Source organism: Bacillus rossius, chromosome 10 (assembly GCF_032445375.1).
Source record: "Bacillus rossius redtenbacheri isolate Brsri chromosome 10, Brsri_v3, whole genome shotgun sequence".
NCBI classification, from domain to species: Eukaryota; Metazoa; Arthropoda; class Insecta; order Phasmatodea; family Bacillidae; genus Bacillus; species Bacillus rossius.
The window spans coordinates 16098571-16112799 of NC_086337.1; the positions used below are offsets into that span (position 1 = coordinate 16098571).

General features: G+C 36.7%; 1 protein-coding gene across 1 annotated transcript in view; it reads right to left on the reverse strand.

Moving 5' to 3' along the window:
* Window positions 1–14229, reverse strand: part of LOC134536301 (cysteine sulfinic acid decarboxylase-like) — an 83366-nt gene that overhangs the window by 39406 nt on the left and 29731 nt on the right. The gene's annotated exons all lie outside the window — the stretch shown is intronic.

The following is a 14229-nucleotide window of genomic DNA, read 5'->3' on the forward strand; positions in this document are numbered from 1 at the left end:
ATCACTCATTAATTTACACATCGATTCGATCCGCTCCAGTCCTTGGTTCGATCCTCGATCGTTGCAATAATGTTTAATTTTATGAAAAAAATAACTTCAACAAGCCACGTTCAACATTCTTAAAGAGACTTTAAAACCTCTACTACCATCATCCTATAAGCCATCAAGACCACCATATTGAAAATTCGTAATTGTAATGCTAGAGATTCGGGAAAAAGTTATAAATTCATTAAATAAATTTGTAATCTATATACTGATTAATTAGATTGACTATTGTCCTTTGTTCGATCCCTGGCCGATACAAAACAACTTTAATTTTAAAAAAGTACCAGGAAAGTGTAAGGTTCGAGAAATAAAACACCACAAAGTCTTTTACAAACATAATATTTATTACACAATTTCTATCCTACTACAGGATCACTTGCGAAAGCCAGCAATCTTATAAACATTTAGCTTTGCATAGACGTGCAACGACTACTTCTTAGCTCCAACAGCTACAAATGCTCCAACAGCTCCAAATGCTCCAACAGCCTCCAAATGCTCCAACAGCCTCCAAATGGCTCCAACAGCTCCAAATGCTCCAACTATCTTTTCTTTCAACAGCTCCAATGATATTGGGCTACAATGCTACGTGTCTAAGAGACTACGAGGCTACAAGGCTACGAGTCTAAAAGGATCTAGCTGGTTCCGAGTTATACATGGCTGAGAGACTGCATGACTAAAAGACCACATGTCTATGAAGCTACATGGATACAAGTCTACTCGGCTCCAAAACGCAATGTACACACAGTACACACATGAAAACGGAAATTACACACAGGAAAACGAAAAGTACACACAGGAAAACGAAATGTACACACAGTACACACAGGAAACGGAACGTACACACAGGAAACCGGAACGTACACACAGTACACACAGGAAACGGGACGTACACACAGGAAAACGAAATTTACAAACAGGAAAATGAAATGTACAAACAGGAAAACGAAATGTACAAACAGGAAAACGAAATGTACAAACAGGAAAACGAAATGTACACACAGGAAAACGAAATGTACACACAGGAAAACGAAATGTACAAACAGGAAAACGAAATGTGCAAACAGGAAAACGAAATGTACAAACAGGAAAACGAAATGTACACACAGGAAAACGGAATGTACACACAGGAAATCGGAACGTACACACAGTACACACAGGAAACGGAACGATCACACATACAGTAGCGGAAACACAGACTTATTTGGAAATCAGGATACAAGAAATAAATCATACTTTTTTAAAATATAAATAATTCATTTTATTTTTCATTAGTACACGCATGACAGTTAATCAAATGATTATTGTATGTAGCCAGCGTTCCGAAGTTCCTTAAGTATGGTCGATACTTCCACGATATGCGAGTAGTTTCCTCTACGAACAGATGCCACCATCAGTCTTAGCAGGTCAACCAATATGTTTGGATCTTTCCATGATGTGGAATCAATCTCTTCTGCCACCATCTTCATTGCTTGTTTATTATAAATATTATGATCTCTGGTGTCTTCCGTTTTAACACCAACCTCAGGGTTACTTTCATCATCTAGCCAGCGATCATCACAAGCTTGATCAGATTTATTATAACGCGACGTTTCCATCGCTTCGGTCTCAGGACACCACCACATTCTTCGATCTTGTCAGCTTTAGGTTCTGCATCAAAGTCTATGCCTTTGTAAACAGCCTCAGAGTCACTGTAGCAATCACCGTAGAAGACAACGTCTTCACCCAGATTACTGCAAGAACTCAATATCGTTGATGTCAAAGTGTCTTCACCGCCTGTATGCTTCCTTTTCAGAAGTCCATTATTTTTACAAAGTATGGAGGATCTGCTAAATATAGGCTTGAGTGTATTTTCACTTTTCAAGGTGTTGATACTTCCATTAGTTTCAGTCTTCCGGATACCATCAACATCCTTCAATATTTGTTTCTCGTCACGATCGGTGTGCTAAGGCTTCCATCATTTCTATATTAATAATATTATTTGTCTTAAAATCTCCGCGTCCGTGTCACTATCACAGTTGTAAATCATCATCATTATCATGAGTTGCATCAATATCACTCATTTTATGATATCGTTTCCTCATTTCAGTTGTCAGAGATGTACCACAATCTATGATCTTGTGAGCTCCATTCTCATTTTCTGTAAAAGCCTATGAGTCCAGTTTTATTATTTAATCCTTCAACCCATCATCACAAACTCAATTAAATAATTGTAGTATATAGAAAAAAAAATCATCAAACTTCCTTTCATTTAATCTTGGGAACCGCATCATCCTTTCCACCTATAGTGTAGTTTCTTGAGTCCAAGAGTCTTTCATTATATATACCATGCAGTGTTCTTCAAGAGATGTGATATACTTCTAGTTCCACATACAAACCCATCCTATCAATGATTTGTTTATACATTAGAAAAACCTTCATGTTAATTTTTACATGTTTTATTAAATTATCACTTCGACTAAAATAATTACCACACATAGTAATTTCTAAAAAGGACACTTTGTCCAAGACATTTTAACCATCATCTCTCTGAAAACAACCATGTTCCATCTATATCACAAAGTAAACGAGGGTTAGTGGAGATAGGTCAAACAAGTGCTAGTCACTCATAGGGTAAGAACCATGTGTTCGATACCTATCTCAGGCATTTTAGCATCTATGTATTTTTCTTACCTCATGTAGAAAAATATGTTCCAATGCATACGAATTTAAACTTATTCACGTGCGACTAGTCAAAAGTACATAAATTCAAGCACGTCAACATCAAAAAAAATTCTCAAGGATAGAGGCAGAGACTTCTCGATCGAGACACGCCTACCATCACCTGCAAATGAACATGACCCCTCGCGCGGGAATTGCAAGCTTGCAGAATGCTGCGACACTCATATGTTTTGCTCATGACATGCATACATCACATCGCTAGCCTTCCAACTCAGTACACGTAAAACTCCAGTGAAATCGTTATCCAGCATACGTAAAGTACTTGCTGGAACCACTTCAAAGTATGCATCACTGAACCAGAGCAGAAAATCGGCTTACGAATGTATATCTTGCTACCTACAAAAATAAATGTATAGCACATATACGAGAGGAGTCGATTCCTACATACCATACTCAATACTCTGATAATTATAAGCGTCAAAATATTTTCAATCAAGACCTTAGCCAGTATACTTTTTTTTCATGTTGTAAAAATTCATGTTAGTAATCAGCAACGAAGGAGTGAGTAACTTGTACGAAGAACCGCTTACCAAGTATCCAGAATCTTACAGATACAGCCCATCCAGTGCACCAGCTTACTCCGAAGTGTGGCCAATTGATTAACATTCTTTAATTTTTTAATATCACCACCATAGTGTACACCAATATATGACAGGTTACGATTTAAGACCATACATTTCCCACAAGTCTTTTAGTTTTATTTCGGGAAGTAACAAATTATTTCTCAGAAATAATAAATCAAGTTCCTAGTCAGATTTGCTCTAATGTTACGGTATTACCTGTACCAGCACTTTACCAAAACATCTCCCATAAAAAATCTTAAGAATGCAGATGACATACACAGTCAAAAATAATTTTAGCAAAAAAAACTGTCTTCGTCATTATTGGTAAAACAAAATAATGCACACAAACAAGACAAAACGGACATTACAAACCCGACCTAAATTACGTGTCACATGTAGTTTATTACATTAAGATAAACGATGTAGGTTAGGGAAAAATAAATAAAAAATTCTTTAATTCTATAATTTATTTAAAATTGTACATTTATACACAATAAAATCTGACACTGTATATATTTTTTACATTTCTCAGTCCATGCGACATTCAATATTATTAAAATAAATTATTATAGTTCGTTATAAGAGTGACCAACTTTGGAAGCACACCTTTTTCAACAGATCGTGAGTGAGCATTCCGTAACCTACAACCAACTTTGGTTGCTTTTACAACATATCATATGAGGAAATATGAAGGTGGGTAGTAAAACTACGTGGAACATGAGTTCTTTAGTCAAAATGAGAAAAAAATAATCTTTTTTCGTAAATAATTGATGAATGTTCATACATAAAAATACGAAGTACCTAAATAATACTTTTAGTGGCTATTCAACCATTATGGAGTACGTACAGTTAAGTGAAGGTACGATACTCAAATATCGATCTCGATCTGAAGGACATTGTACATACTGTAGCAAATACTTTGATAAAAGCTATAATGCTCGTAGACACGAAAAGAACGATTGTGTTAAAAGTCCATTCCGTCAAATACTAAGTTGTGGCAAGTGTGGTAGGCGGATGACACGAAGAGAGAATTTAAAAAGACACTATAAAACTTGTAAAGTCAAGTTCGTTCAGGAGATAAAGTACATAGATGGAGACGATATGCTCGGGGACAGTATGTCTTACAATGAAATTGATCGATCTAGTCTTAAAAGCGATTGTGTTAAAATCTCTCTAGGTCTTGAGAAAGTATATAGCTTAAATGGTGTTGGAGATATAAGTAAGGTAGAAGATAATGAAAGTAACATCTCCAGAAAAAGTGACAAGACGTCTTATAGTAGACTTCTACGGACTTTGGAATATTTTTTTGGAAAATTAGCAAGTAAGCTTGATGCTAATGACGGTACTCCAATGTCAAACAATTCGAAATACTGGGATATGCAAGATGAAGATGTCAGTGTGTTTGATAAAGATGTGGACAGCAGCGATGATGATACAAATTATCATAATCATTATTACAACGATTTTCAGAATATGTTCAGCAAACAATCGAAGAAGATGGTGTCATCAAGTGAAATTGATTATATATCGTGGAAAGACCCGAACGTGTTGGTGAACAGGTTGCGACTTTTACTTGTTTCGCAAGATGACGAAATTTTATCAGTTATCAAAGAAATGTGGGCTATTCTTGATGAACTTAGAATTTCAGGGTATATATAATAAGTTAGTAATGTTTATTGACTAACGAATTTTTATACTTTTGTATTTATGATATAAATATAATTTTAAAAAAATTGTTATTAAAATGTGTCGTTATTCATGCCCTAATAAAGTTCATGTGTTTATCTACTTTAAAGAATTGAGTTGAGTATGAATATATTAATATATATCTGTGTGTGTGGAAAGTTTCCATTTTACTGTATGTAGATGATGGAAAATGAGTGTCGAAGAAGGAAGGAGTATGTAGAATTAAGTATCGATGACGGAAAATGAGTGTTGAATTGAGTGTAATCGATGGAAAATGAGTGTCGAATTGAGTGCCGATGATGGAAATTGAGTGTCGCATTGAGTGTCGATTATGGAAATTGAGTGTCGATTATGGAAAATGAGTGTCGAATTGAGTGTAGTTGATGGAAAATGAGTGTCGAATTGAGTGTAGTTGATGGAAAATGAGTGTCGAATTGAGTGTCGATGATGGAAAATGAGTGTCGAATTGAGTGTCGATGATGGAAAATGAGTGTTGAATTGAGTGTCGAATATGGAAACTGAGTGCTGATGATGGAAAGTGAGTGTTGAATTGAGTGTCGATGATGGAAAGTGAGTGTTGAATTGAGTGTCGATGTTGGAAAATGAGTGCCGAATTGAGTTTAGATTATGGAAAGTGAGTGTTGAATTGAGTGTCGATGGTGGTTAATTTGCATTTGTGTGAATGTTAATGATGGAAAATGAGTTTTGACTCAAGTGCCTATGATGTTATATGAGTGTCAGTGATGACAAATGAGTGTAGAATTCCTTGCATCCAGCACTGTGTATGTGTAGCTAGGTTCTGAAGGTTCAATGGATTCCTGGTCTTATATAAACGTAAACTTTGCTAACATGTTCACTGTCAGGCTTATTTAATTAGCAGTCGGCATGCTGTTAAATATTCGAATGTAAATAAATAATAGGAAGTTATTTGACTTCTTTTAGTTTATGTGTGCTGAGTGTAGTCGAGTAGGTTGATATAAGTAAATGAGGAGCTTAATGTAGAATGGTCATGTGTTGACGAATATGTTGGTGACCTACTGTATGTGCATAAATCGAATGCTAGTGGTCTGATAATATTTTGGGTTATTTACGAAGATTTTTATCGATGTGTGCTATGACAAGCTTAAAATGTCTAGTAAACTTGTAGAGTAGGTCTCTTGTTTCGGAGACTTTTGTCGTAAGGCTTAACAAGGATCGACTTTGAAGGCTTTGAAGATGTATGGTACTGGACATGTCTTGGCTGTAGCTATATCAACACTGAAGGTCCTCTGAACTGTAGATGAGAGGTACAAAAAAAATTGACTTTGGACCTAGCCTGGTATCGTATAAATTATTTTAGTCATGTGTTGCAGTCATTTGGAGTCAGTTGGATGTTATGTGTAGCTCTACATAATAATATTTAAATTTGGGTACCTACTTTAAATTTTGTTTGGGTTGTGAAAGTTCCATTGATTACAGACTCTTGCTCCTCTATTAAGTCTAAATTAACCGTGTATGTAGGATGTGTGATTAGTTTATTGTATATATAATTTAAATTCTCATTCCTTGAAATTCCTAATTTTTTTAAGTAATAACAATGGATGATGTATTGACTTGCGTATTATACAAGCGAACATGGTTATTTAAGCGAGACTTAGACAGCAGGTCCCTCAGTCCACCTCTTGTAGTGGTGCAGTGCAGATCTGATGGATTGGCTCGTCTGCATATAAGTCTTGTATATGAATATTGATGTGTATCCGAACTCAATGGTAGCAACGTCGACATCGGTACAAATCCCAATGGTGGCGGGGTAAACGACTGCATAGATCTTGACGGAGGGTCTCGCGTCTTCACCGGGGTCCCTGACGACGGAGGTGATGATGACGAAGCAGATCTCGATGACAACGATGAGGGCAGCTCCAGAGATTCCGATGGTAACGAGGCTACCATCTCCAGAGATCCCGATGATGGCTGTATCTACTGTCTCTTCACTCCAAGAGACTTCAATGTGTGCATTATCGAACGCAGAGGAGACTCCGATACCTGCAACTACATCGCATTTGGTAAATACAACATTTTGTGAGCAATTCCCAGCTTCTGCATCAGTCGTGTATACATCAGATTCTTTGGCATCCAGTACAGATGATCTGTCAATGTCGACTGGGAAATCTCCAGCTCATGCAACATACGGGACTTCGTCGCCTACAAAAGCAGTGCACATTGAAAGTAAGATACTTTCCGAGCCGTCGGTGACTCAAGGTCTAACGACGAGACATCTGTGTACGTACTGTGACAAAAGTTTTAAATACCGTCAACATGCAAGAAGGCATGAAAATCATGTCTGTAGAAGAAACGCTAATCGTGTGACATTTCCGTGTGACCCGTGTGGTGTACATTTCACAAACAAAAGTAATTTGATTAGGCATTGTAAAAGCAAAGTTCATTTGCAGGTTGTACATCGGGGAAGCGATGGTAATTGCGATGAGTATCTGTATCAGTGCTGCTACTGTGGTAAACGATTTGAACGACTACGAAGTACACGCATCCATGAAAAACATGGATGCAGAAGAAATCTTGACCGTGTAGAATTTCTGTGTGAGAAGTGCGGTATACAGGTTACACGAAAATTTTACTTGAAAAAACATTATAAATTTTGTAAAGGAAGGTCTCTAGCATAATTTCTGGCCCTCTAAGGTGTTACACTCCTGGACTGATGTATCGTGATCTGTATGAATTATTTGTATTTTGTCACTCTTATAACGAACTATAATAATTTATTTTAATAATATTGAATGTCGCATGGACTGAGAAATGTAAAAAATATATACAGTGTCAGATTTTATTGTGTATAAATGTACAATTTTAAATAAATTATAGAATTAAAGAATTTTTTATTTATTTTTCCCTAACCTACATCGTTTATCTTAATGTAATAAACTACATGTGACACGTAATTTAGGTCGGGTTTGTAATGTCCGTTTTGTCTTGTTTGTGTGCATTATTTTGTTTTACCAATAATGACGAAGACAGTTTTTTTTGCTAAAATTATTTTTGACTGTGTATGTCATCTGCATTCTTAAGATTTTTTATGGGAGATGTTTTGGTAAAGTGCTGGTACAGGTAATACCGTAACATTAGAGCAAATCTGACTAGGAACTTGATTTATTATTTCTGAGAAATAATTTATTACTTCCCGAAATAAAACTAAAAGACTTGTGGGAAATGTATGGTCTTAAATCGTAACCTGTCATATATTGGTGTACACTATGGTGGTGATATTAAAAAATTAAAGAATGTTAATCAATTGGCCACACTTCGGAGTAAGCTGGTGCACTGGATGGGCTGTATCTGTAAGATTCTGGATACTTGGTAAGCGGTTCTTCGTACAAGTTACTCACTCCTTCGTTGCTGATTACTAACATGAATTTTTACAACATGAAAAAAAAGTATACTGGCTAAGGTCTTGATTGAAAATATTTTGACGCTTATAATTATCAGAGTATTGAGTATGGTATGTAGGAATCGACTCCTCTCGTATATGTGCTATACATTTATTTTTGTAGGTAGCAAGATATACATTCGTAAGCCGATTTTCTGCTCTGGTTCAGTGATGCATACTTTGAAGTGGTTCCAGCAAGTACTTTACGTATGCTGGATAACGATTTCACTGGAGTTTTACGTGTACTGAGTTGGAAGGCTAGCGATGTGATGTATGCATGTCATGAGCAAAACATATGAGTGTCGCAGCATTCTGCAAGCTTGCAATTCCCGCGCGAGGGGTCATGTTCATTTGCAGGTGATGGTAGGCGTGTCTCGATCGAGAAGTCTCTGCCTCTATCCTTGAGAATTTTTTTTGATGTTGACGTGCTTGAATTTATGTACTTTTGACTAGTCGCACGTGAATAAGTTTAAATTCGTATGCATTGGAACATATTTTTCTACATGAGGTAAGAAAAATACATAGATGCTAAAATGCCTGAGATAGGTATCGAACACATGGTTCTTACCCTATGAGTGACTAGCACTTGTTTGACCTATCTCCACTAACCCTCGTTTACTTTGTGATATAGATGGAACATGGTTGTTTTCAGAGAGATGATGGTTAAAATGTCTTGGACAAAGTGTCCTTTTTAGAAATTACTATGTGTGGTAATTATTTTAGTCGAAGTGATAATTTAATAAAACATGTAAAAATTAACATGAAGGTTTTTCTAATGTATAAACAAATCATTGATAGGATGGGTTTGTATGTGGAACTAGAAGTATATCACATCTCTTGAAGAACACTGCATGGTATATATAATGAAAGACTCTTGGACTCAAGAAACTACACTATAGGTGGAAAGGATGATGCGGTTCCCAAGATTAAATGAAAGGAAGTTTGATGATTTTTTTTTCTATATACTACAATTATTTAATTGAGTTTGTGATGATGGGTTGAAGGATTAAATAATAAAACTGGACTCATAGGCTTTTACAGAAAATGAGAATGGAGCTCACAAGATCATAGATTGTGGTACATCTCTGACAACTGAAATGAGGAAACGATATCATAAAATGAGTGATATTGATGCAACTCATGATAATGATGATGATTTACAACTGTGATAGTGACACGGACGCGGAGATTTTAAGACAAATAATATTATTAATATAGAAATGATGGAAGCCTTAGCACACCGATCGTGACGAGAAACAAATATTGAAGGATGTTGATGGTATCCGGAAGACTGAAACTAATGGAAGTATCAACACCTTGAAAAGTGAAAATACACTCAAGCCTATATTTAGCAGATCCTCCATACTTTGTAAAAATAATGGACTTCTGAAAAGGAAGCATACAGGCGGTGAAGACACTTTGACATCAACGATATTGAGTTCTTGCAGTAATCTGGGTGAAGACGTTGTCTTCTACGGTGATTGCTACAGTGACTCTGAGGCTGTTTACAAAGGCATAGACTTTGATGCAGAACCTAAAGCTGACAAGATCGAAGAATGTGGTGGTGTCCTGAGACCGAAGCGATGGAAACGTCGCGTTATAATAAATCTGATCAAGCTTGTGATGATCGCTGGCTAGATGATGAAAGTAACCCTGAGGTTGGTGTTAAAACGGAAGACACCAGAGATCATAATATTTATAATAAACAAGCAATGAAGATGGTGGCAGAAGAGATTGATTCCACATCATGGAAAGATCCAAACATATTGGTTGACCTGCTAAGACTGATGGTGGCATCTGTTCGTAGAGGAAACTACTCGCATATCGTGGAAGTATCGACCATACTTAAGGAACTTCGGAACGCTGGCTACATACAATAATCATTTGATTAACTGTCATGCGTGTACTAATGAAAAATAAAATGAATTATTTATATTTTAAAAAAGTATGATTTATTTCTTGTATCCTGATTTCCAAATAAGTCTGTGTTTCCGCTACTGTATGTGTGATCGTTCCGTTTCCTGTGTGTACTGTGTGTACGTTCCGATTTCCTGTGTGTACATTCCGTTTTCCTGTGTGTACATTTCGTTTTCCTGTTTGTACATTTCGTTTTCCTGTTTGCACATTTCGTTTTCCTGTTTGTACATTTCGTTTTCCTGTGTGTACATTTCGTTTTCCTGTGTGTACATTTCGTTTTCCTGTTTGTACATTTCGTTTTCCTGTTTGTACATTTCGTTTTCCTGTTTGTACATTTCATTTTCCTGTTTGTAAATTTCGTTTTCCTGTGTGTACGTCCCGTTTCCTGTGTGTACTGTGTGTACGTTCCGGTTTCCTGTGTGTACGTTCCGTTTCCTGTGTGTACTGTGTGTACATTTCGTTTTCCTGTGTGTACTTTTCGTTTTCCTGTGTGTAATTTCCGTTTTCATGTGTGTACTGTGTGTACATTGCGTTTTGGAGCCGAGTAGACTTGTATCCATGTAGCTTCATAGACATGTGGTCTTTTAGTCATGCAGTCTCTCAGCCATGTATAACTCGGAACCAGCTAGATCCTTTTAGACTCGTAGCCTTGTAGCCTCGTAGTCTCTTAGACACGTAGCATTGTAGCCCAATATCATTGGAGCTGTTGAAAGAAAAGATAGTTGGAGCATTTGGAGCTGTTGGAGCCATTTGGAGGCTGTTGGAGCATTTGGAGGCTGTTGGAGCATTTGGAGCTGTTGGAGCATTTGTAGCTGTTGGAGCTAAGAAGTAGTCGTTGCACGTCTATGCAAAGCTAAATGTTTATAAGATTGCTGGCTTTCGCAAGTGATCCTGTAGTAGGATAGAAATTGTGTAATAAATATTATGTTTGTAAAAGACTTTGTGGTGTTATATTTCTCGAACCTTACACTTTCCTGGTACTTTTTTAAAATTAAAGTTGTTTTGTATCGGCCAGGTATCGAACAAAGGACAATAGTCGATCTAATTAATCAGTATATAGATTACAAATTTATTTAATGAATTTATAACTTTTTCCCGAATCTCTAGCATTACAATTACGAATTTTCAATATGGTGGTCTTGATGGCTTATAGGATGATGGTAGTAGAGGTTTTAAAGTCTCTTTAAGAATGTTGAACGTGGCTTGTTGAAGTTATTTTTTTCATAAAATTAAACATTATTGCAACGATCGAGGATCGAACCAAGGACTGGAGCGGATCGAATCGATGTGTAAATTAATGAGTGATTTTTTTGATGAATTTTGGATTTTTTCCCGCTTTTCTAGCTACATTATTACATGATTTAAAGATGGCGTCCGAATTTCAAGATGGCGGGGGGCACCTCCGTAATAAATGATTACTGCACTGAAGTGGGTTAGAATAAAATTATCCAGATGGAAATGTACTCTATAATACAAGTACACACACAAGATGGCGTACTCCAGCAGGTGGTAGCTCCTGGTAGCATGTACTGAACATAAAATGTCGGATCCATGATGGTCGACAAGGACAAAGTCAAATTTCAAGGACAAAGTCAAATTTGAAGGTCAAGGTCAAATTTTAAGGTCAAGGCCAAATTTCAAGGTGAGGGTCAAATTTCAAGGTCAAGGTCAAATTTCAAGGTCAAGGTCAAATTCCAAGGTCTCGGTCAAAGGTCAAGGTCAAATTTCAAGGTCAAGGTCAAATTTCAAGGTCAAGGTCAAATTCCAAGGTCAAGGTCAAATTTCAAGGTCAAGGTCAAAGTTCAAGGTAAAGGTCAAAGGTCAAGGTCAAGGTCAAATTTCAAGGTCAAAGTCAAATATCAAGATCAATGTCAAATTCCAAGGTCAAGGTCAAATTTCAAGGTCAAGGTCAAAGGTCAAGGTCAAGGTCAAAGGTCAAGGTCAAAAATCAAGGCCAAGGTCAAAGTTCAAGGTCAAGGTCAAATTTCAAGGTCAAGGTCAAAGGCCAAGGTAAAGGTCAAAGGCCAAGGTGAAGGTCAAAGGCCAAGGTCAAGGTCAAAGGCCAAGGTCAATGATCAATGTCAACAGTTGAGGACAAAAGTATGGTGACCAGATAATTATACTACATGGTATCGGCACACTCTAGCAGACGAAAACAATATGGTGGTCTCCAGTGGATGAAGACAAGATGGCGGACATGATGTCATACCAGTTGATGATATATACCTTGGTACTGGTGGTGGTAGATCAGTCTAGGTAGCTTTCATGGAGGAAGGATCGACCGTTTACTCTCGTCGGGAATCGAACCAAGGACGTACATCGATATAATCAAACAGAATTCAAATACATTAATTTTTTGATGAATTTTGGAATTTTTTTCATTAAAATCGGATAATAAATAAAGATTTTCAAGATGGCGACCAAATTTAAAGATGGCGGACATGACGTCATACTAGGTGAAGATATATATGCTTTGAAAAAAAAGTGGTGGGGGTAAGTCAGTCTGCCAGCAGCCGTCATTGAGGAAGGAGCCTGTCGCCATTTTTAATTTTTTTTTGCACCCGTCGGGTTCGAACCGATGACTCCAAACTCCGTGTCGTTAATGTATGATTTTTATAAGTATTTTATTAAAATTTTATTATTTAATTTTTTTTATAATTTTTTAAAAAAATTTCATTAAAATCGGATAATAAATAAAAAAGTTAAAGATGGCGACCGTAACGAAAATTGCAACGGTGACGTCATCATTCAAAATGGCGGAAAACACATCGCCGGAATTTTCGAGAACACAATGACGTCATCCAAAATGGCGGATCCAAGATGGCGGATCCAAGATGGCGGATCCAAAATGGCCGCCGTGACGTCACAATCCAAGATGGCCGCCGTGACGTCAGAATCCAAGATGGCGGACACCGGCTCCCGGCTCCACATCCTGCATCCTGATCCAGTAGCCCCCAAAACATACTACTATGGATGTTTGTTACTTTTTCACGTAAAAACTACTGAATGGATTTTAATGAAACTTTACAATAATATAGCTTATACATCAGAATAACACATAGGCTACATATTAATAGAAATTCCATCCTTAAGGGAGTGAAAAAGGGAAAATTTCATTTTATAACAGAAAAAATCATAGATCATAGACATACAAACAGCCTAGTGAGTGAGTGTCATTTCTCTATGTCTGACACACGATCATACACATAGTAAGGTCTTGCAAATTAATATTTTTATCTTTAGTGAGACCAGCCCGCTTAGTGGAGCTCGCAGCGGCTAGCAAAATAAAGATGCTAATAACAGTTTGGTTCTTAACTTCGTCAATAGATAGAGTTGCCTTGAATTTTAAACGCACCTTCGTTCGATGCGTTTGTCATGTCTTTAATTTTCGTTTGTTTGTGCCGCATGCGTTCCTATACCATTTATCCGACTGCGATTGGTGAGTTGTTATGCGGATACCCGTGAAGGTTTCTGAGACAGTATAACTTTTTTTGCAATAGTTGGAGCACGAATCGTTTCAAAAAAATGTGTTTATTTCATATTATATAGCGGCACTTCGTCTGTATTTGTTGTCTAAGTGCGCACGCATGAGACAATTTATTTAAATATAAAATAGAGACAGAGATAGAGTGATACATATATAGTGATATATATAGAGTGAGATAGAGATGGAGAGATAAGTTGAGATAGAGCGAGGTATAGAGAATGAAATGGGTTAGATAAAGAGATATACCCATACAAGTATAGAGCTATATAGAGACCTATATAAAGAAGATATAGAGATAGTGGGAAGTATATATGTAGAAAAGAGATAAATAGAGATAGAGAGATACACACATATATATAGATGAAAATAGAGATAAATATATATTTAGAGATATG